The following is a 7,408-nucleotide window of genomic DNA, read 5'->3' as shown; positions in this document are numbered from 1 at the left end:
AATTTAAATAACTCTGGGTTAGTAATAAGTTTATAAGCTTACATGAGTTAATAGAAAATTAACTAATTACACTTTAAACTTGCATTCTTAATTCGGGACTTCTTGGAGATTTTTATATGCTATTGAGAATGATGAATATTCATGGAGCTCTCGCCTGTAGCCTTTCTCCAATGAGTCAGCCACACAGTCTAGCCACAGGCTGTATGTATTAACTGCTCCCAGAACTTGTGTCCTATAGAGTGCAACTTCAAGTCTGCATTAGGGTATTTCATATACATGCATATTTAGATTCCAATCTATATACAGCTTGCTAGTCCCCACTATTTCTTTTAGTTGCAGCCCTGCATTGCTTTCTACAACTACTGACACTTGCACAAGTGATTCCTTGATTAATGCCTCAGCACAGCGTTTCCCAAAATGGTGGGTGGCAAACCCACTTGAAGACCTTGGTCAAAGTACAAAGGCCCTGGACCCATCCTTTTTCAACAAGCCCAGACTTTTGTATTTTTTATTAGCTCTCCAGGGGATTCTGATACAAAGTCTGGGAACTACTGCCTCTTTGAATGTTTACTGTGTCATGTTCTATGTGAGAATACATAAAAATGTAAGAAGACCTAAGTCCTGATCTAGACTTGTAACATTTCAATGGTGATGGCCGCTTGCTTTCTCCTGAGCCACTGCACCAAAATAGGCAGCTATTTTCTCCCAATGAATTGGCCTGCTTATCTAACTGCGAGCAATACATTGAAGCAACAGTAGGCCCCCTTATCTGCAGGGGATATATTCCAAGACCCCCAGTAGATGCCTGAAACCATGGATATTATCAAACCCTACATATACTATGTTCTTTTTTCTCTATGTCCATACCTATAATAAGGTTTAACGTATAAATTAGGCACAGTAAGACATTAACCACAATAATTATAAAATAGAACGATTATACTAATATACAGTGATAAAAGCTATGTGAATGTGATCTTTCTCCGTCTCTCATTCAAAATAACTTATTGTGCTATACTCACGCTTCTCCTTCTTGTGATGGCAGGAGACAATAAAATGCTTACCTGCTGAGATGAAGCGAGGGGAAGGACGCAGGCGCTGTGACGTAGTGTTAGGCTACTACTTACCTTCTGATAATTGGTCAGAAGGAGGATCACCTGCTTCCAGATGGCAGTTGACCACGGGTGACTGAAGCTTTGGAAAGCAAAATTGCAGATAAGGGGCGACTACTGTATTTACTTTTAGGAGCACAAGCCTTGGCATAAGATGGACCTGAATTTGAATCTCCTTTCCATCAATATCTGTTGATCTTGAGTAGAACACATTCTACCCAAGATGCACTCTCTGAGCATCAATTTCCTCAACTGTAAAATGAGGTAATGATACTTTCTCATATCATCATTGCTAAGAATAAATGAGCTTAATGCATAGAAAATTTTTATCCCAATTACTGTTATCCACAAGTCTATTTTGACCGTCATAGGTCACATTGAATTCACTGCCTTTTGAAACTACTACTGTCTATCAACTAATCCTCAGGTAACAGAAGTAAACGGTTAAAGAAAGACATAACTTACCTACATGGTCGTTATGGAAGATCATAACCTAAACTCCTCAAGTTTGCCTGCATACTACGCAGACCTGAGAATACATGATAAATTACCATCCTACCAGATGATAGAAATCCAGAAGTTACACATTCATACATGCAGTAAAATGGTATGGAAGTGACAACGATACTTCGGAAAAGCTCTCTCTCTCCACCCCCAAGGTGACACAGGAAAGCTGAAAAAGAACCCTGGTGGAGTGAATCTCAAACGTGCCTGCTCATTGAAATCAACTGAGGAATGTTAAAAACGACTGCCTGTATCTCCCCCACGAACACATTCTTAACAAGTTTTTTTTTTTTTTTATGTTTATATATTTTGGGGAGAGAGAGACAGAGTGTGAGCAGGGAGAGGCAGAACCCGAAGCAGGCTCTGTGCACAGAGCCCCATGCAGGGCTCATGAGATCATGACCTGAGCCAAAGTCGGACACTTAACCGACTGAGCCACCCAGGTGCCCCTCCCACTAACAGATTCTAAATTAACTGATTTGTGAGGAGGTCTGGACATCCGAACTTTTATAAGCACCTCAGCAATAAAGCTGAAGAACCACTGCCCTTTCAATTCAGAGGACCCTATGGTTCTCTTCGTTTGAAAGAGACAGTTAGCTTAAAATCTATTTTTATATGATCAGCCTTTCTACATATTCCCAGCCTGGTGGTGTCCTTTGGAAGCAGTCTTTCTCCCTAATTATTCTGGAGCTCTTTTACAAATTCTGGCACCAGCCCCTGTTCTTTCTCAGAAGTTATCTGGTCCTATAATATGGTATTTTCATGATTTATAGGGAGGAGCAACTTTCTTTCACTGGCCTCTCAGTTCCTACCCAGCACCTAGTATCCTGCAGGCACATACACCTTACTGAGTAATTATTGACCAACAGTCTAAACCCCGCCCTTGATCAGGTTTGTAATTAAGAACACAACTCAGAATTGGCATACTTACTAATTCTACAAGAACCAGAAGCAAAGTAAAATTGAGACTTACTTTCTTTACAGATTCCAAACTCAAATTGAGAAAACGTTTTCCACTACGAGATGTACGTGTTTTTGGAAGACATCTCCATTCTCTGAGTTCCAAGCATCATTTTGGAATAATTCTAAAGGTAAAATGTCACCTCCTATGAGCCTGGAGTTCTCTCTTGTCCAGGAAGACAGACTAACATCTGGGAAAAGACAAAAGCCCCGAATAGGAGTTTTGTCTCTGTATTTATTGAGCTCACAAGATATTCCTACGTGGTGAACGTGAAGAAAACAAGTTACACGTGTGAACGTGGAGAAAACAATCAGACAGTAATCATTAACTTGTAATCATTAACTTGTGTGTGTAAGAAGCAAAGGGTCTGGGGGGCAAGTGGAGTTTGTGATCTAAGTATAGTAGTATATTGGCGGCAGATGGAAAGTCGTTTCCGGCAGGTGATATAACAAGTCACTAGTGATCCCATTATAATATCTCACTAGCTAGCCTCGGGCACGTTCACCCTGTGGTGATGGCTTTCCACCCTAAGCTTTTTTCTAACCCATTTATATAAGTAGAACCTATTTCTCCACAGTGAAGTTGTGTTTTCTCTTAATGTTACGATTATATTATATCTAATTAGGAAAGACTTTGGCAGAATAAAAGCTACAACATTCATTTTGGAGAAATGAAGGAAAATAGAAAAAAATGCTACAACACTTATTTTGGAGAAATGGTAGCAGCATTTTGATTAAAATCATGAACAAGGTAAATACATTTAGTAGTCGATCCTCATTGAACATAGTTGTGGAAATTCTAGCCAATGTAATAAGCTGAAACACAAATAATAAGTATGCATAACAGAAAGGTTTTCAAAATTATTACTATTTGCAAATGATGTAATTTCCATGGTGAAAACCTAAGACATAAAACTTTGTGTCTCATGATTGGACTGCTACAATGTCAATATACAAAAATAGGGGCTCCTGGATGGCTCAGTTGGTTAAGCATCCGACTCTTGTTTTTGGCTCAGGTTCATGATCTCACGGTTTGTGGGTTCGAGCCCCGCATCAGGCTCTCTGCTGACAGTAGAGAGCCTGCTTGGGATTCTTTCTCTCCCCTCTCTCTCCGCCCCTACCCAATTCATGCTCGCTCTCTCTCAAATAAACTTTAAACAAATTTTTAAATAAAAAAATAATTATACAAAAATAAATATGCTCACTGGGTATCAGCACTATTCAGCCCAAAGAATACAAAGAAGTCAATTTTCTATGACAGTTTAAAATGTAAAGTATTAAATATAATTTTAACAGGAAATGTGAAGCACTTTTGTGTTTGCTGGCTATAAAGCTGCTAAGCCATTGGGTTTCTGTCTTACCTATTTACTCCTCTCAGACCATATGAATTTAATCTTCTTGTCATGGGATTTCCAAAAACTAAATAACCCAAGGGTCTGGCACTTAAACAAGAGGAATCACTTAATGTAATGGAAAGCATAAAGATTACAGAATAAAAGGCATATGATTTGTGTAAGTAAAGATGGGCCCCAGATGTGGAGACTTGATAGACTGTCCGTGTCTCACTTGGAACCATTCCTGGGTGTTCTCTTCCTGCCACTGCTAAATATTGCTGTATGTTCCAGTATCCATAACCCAAAACGCAGCCAAGTAAGAGAAATGGTATCCTGATTGCGTGGTGAATTTGAACCCATAATCTCCAATTCTAGTGACTGCATGAATTTGAGTGCAGTGTAGTGAGTGGGGCCATTCATAAGTGCACTTGCTCTCAGCTTCTTTGAAACTTATGCTGGGACTGTACTTCCCAACCCATTTGAAGCTAGGTAAGGGCATGCGACTCTCTTTGACCAATAAAATGTGAGTAGAAGTAATCATGTGTTGCCCCTGGATACAAGATCTAAGCAAGTGCACTATGCACCACCTCACCACAGAAATAAATGAAGATACATGTTGAGAAGGAGCTTCCACTAGCCTGAGTCCCTGTGCAACCGTAATGTCCAAAATCCCCAGCCAACCCAGAGTGAGGAAGAAATACTTTTTGTGTGAGTGAAGAAATAGTTTCTAATTATGTTAGGTCCCTGACATTTGGAATTTTTTGTTACCACAGCCTTATGTTACTACGGTCTGACTAGAGAAAGTCCATTTTAGGGTTTTTATAGAGCTAGAAGGAGCCACTGGCCATGAATTCATTAGCGAGTCCAAACACGGAAGGATTGCTACCAATTGATGTCAATCAAGAAAAAAGAGGGTGCCCAGCTACTAGTTTGATTTTAAGCAGCATGGAAAAAATCTAACTCTGGACATCGTATTGTCACAATGTCATCAAAATCGAATGGGACGGGAACTATTAAGATGAAAGTATTACTTAGTGATCTGAGCATTGTACAAAAATAACTGACTTTTTTCCCTTATTCTTTGGCTGATATATCACCTCTGTATTTCTTTGGATTGACAGACAGTTTCCTCTTGAAAAACTGCGGCTCATTTGCCCTTCTGGAGTAGCTAGGTGAGAGGTTTGTCACACAGGGAGACGCAAATGGCAAAGAGACACTGGAGAGCAGGAGACAAGGAAAAAGGAGGAGGAAATATAAGGGAAATATAAGGGAAAAGTGAGCATGAATTTTTCTGGAGGAACAAAGAATGATTTCAATTTAATAAAAATGGAAAAATAGGGACAAAACAAGAGGCAAGACCGAATAAATGGGGGCAAGGAAAAGATAAAAGCATAAAAAGATGATTAAGAAGAAAACGAGCTAAATGAGAAAAAAAAATGTTTTTTTAAATTATGGAATGCTTGCATGGTTTTCTAAGTCCCCCAAAGATTTTTTTTCTAATGAGATGAATACAACTGATATAATGCTATTCATAAATAACCAGATCACCTTCTGCAGCACAAATTGCATTTTCAGCTGACTAGTTTATAATAAATAAATATTCACCAAAGTGCACGATTCTTTAGATTGGGTCATTTAGAAACTTCCATTCCATTAAAAGTAAGTTTTATTTCCTTGACAAAGGCCACTAGCTGAAACGTCAATTGCCTGTCCTAAGGGATGGCACCTGTAAGTAAAATAAACATATTTTTAATGGAAAAGATGGTCAAAGTGACCTTATCTCAAGATAGCATGCACTTTGGTGAATATTTATTGTTGAATTAAAGAGATGCTGATACAAAAGGACAGTAGTTCCTTTTCATTACCTTTCCTTGTTATATAAAGACAAAAAATTTTTTAAATGCTGAAATTGCTTTCAGAATTTACCAATCATTGACTGAAACACCACACACATAATAAACACCATGAATAATTTGAAATAAATCTGCCAGTTCAGATTATAAATATGAATATGATGCTAAAATTAATCGTACATCCTTCCAACCAAAAATTCTTTTTCCATTTATCACTGATACCTTTATTTGTTCCTCTACAACATTTAATTGGTTTGCAATATATTTTCAAACAGTAACAACTAAAATCTAAGGTTATTACTGATGTGAAACTGAAATGTCAAGCTACATTTTTTTAATTAAGAATAAATTTAGAGATATGCTGTATTTTTAAGTTCTTAAGTCGGCAAACAAGTCTATACTTACATTGGACCTAGGTGGAATGTTTCAACTGATGCCAGATGAAGATAGAGTAGTTCATTCAAGTGAGTGAAAATTTACTAAATCCCCACTGAAAAAAAACTGCCAGACATATTCCAAGATGTTTTTGGATGTGTTGAAGTCGATTTGCAAAATCTAGTACTTTCCAATTGGGAAGGATCCTTTGAAATTGTGTGACTAATGTCCTTTATTTTCAAGATTAATATATTAAGTCCCAGAAAGTTCAAAAGTCTTCACAAGATTCATACCCTGTAATATTTGTAGAACTGGAACTACAGCCTTGATTTTTTTGTTGAGGAAAAAAACAAGGTTCTCCCTTCAAGTTCTGTGCCACTCTGTCTGAATCACAACCATTGCCATCAATTTTCCTACTTCATGCCCCACATTACACAAAAAGACTTCCTGTCTAACCTATGTGGAAATTACCTATTGCTACTTTTAAAAATCATACCAAAACTTAATGTCTTAAAAGAACAATATTTAGGGTCCATTGAGCGTCTGACTTTGACTCAGGTCATGATCTCAGAGCTCGTGAGTTCAAGCCCCGCATCAGGCTCTGTGCTGACAGCTCAGAGCCTGGAGCCTGCTTTGGATTCTGTGTCCTTCTCTTGCTCCTTCCCTCCCCTGCTCACCCACTCTCCCTCCCTCCCTCTCTCTGTTTCAAGAATAAACAAAACATCTTTTAAAAAAAATTTTTAGGGGTGCCTGGGTGGCTCAGTTGGTTAAGCATCCGACTTTGGCTCAGGTCATGATCTCGCGGTTTGTGGGTTCGAGCCCCGCGTCAGGCTCTGTGCTGACAGCTCAGAGCCTGGAGCCTGCTTCAGATTCTGTGTCTCCCTCTCTCTCTGCCCCCTCCCCCACTCACACTCTGTCTCTCTCTCCTTCAAAAATAAATAAATTTAAAAAAAATTTTTTTTTAAAAGAACAATATTATCTCTCAGAAATTTGGGAACAGCTCAGCTGGGGGATTCTGGCTCTGGGTATCATGTGAGGTTCAATCAAATGTGAGCTGGAGCCAGGTGACCCACCTCCCACAACTACTCTCCTCTCAGGGCTGGCAGGTTGCTGCTGGCTGTTGCCCAGAACCTCAGTTCCTCTGTGCAGAGGCCTGTTCACAGAGTGGCTGAGAATGAGAAATCAAGAGACCAAAGCCGAAGCTTCATTTCCTCTTGTAGCCTAGCCTCAGAAGAAGTACTGTCTCTTTCACCGTATTCTATTTGTCACA

Source organism: Panthera leo, chromosome B3 (genome assembly GCF_018350215.1).
Source record: "Panthera leo isolate Ple1 chromosome B3, P.leo_Ple1_pat1.1, whole genome shotgun sequence".
Classification (NCBI taxonomy): Eukaryota; Metazoa; Chordata; class Mammalia; order Carnivora; family Felidae; genus Panthera; species Panthera leo.
Note: the sequence above shows the minus strand (reverse complement) of the source record.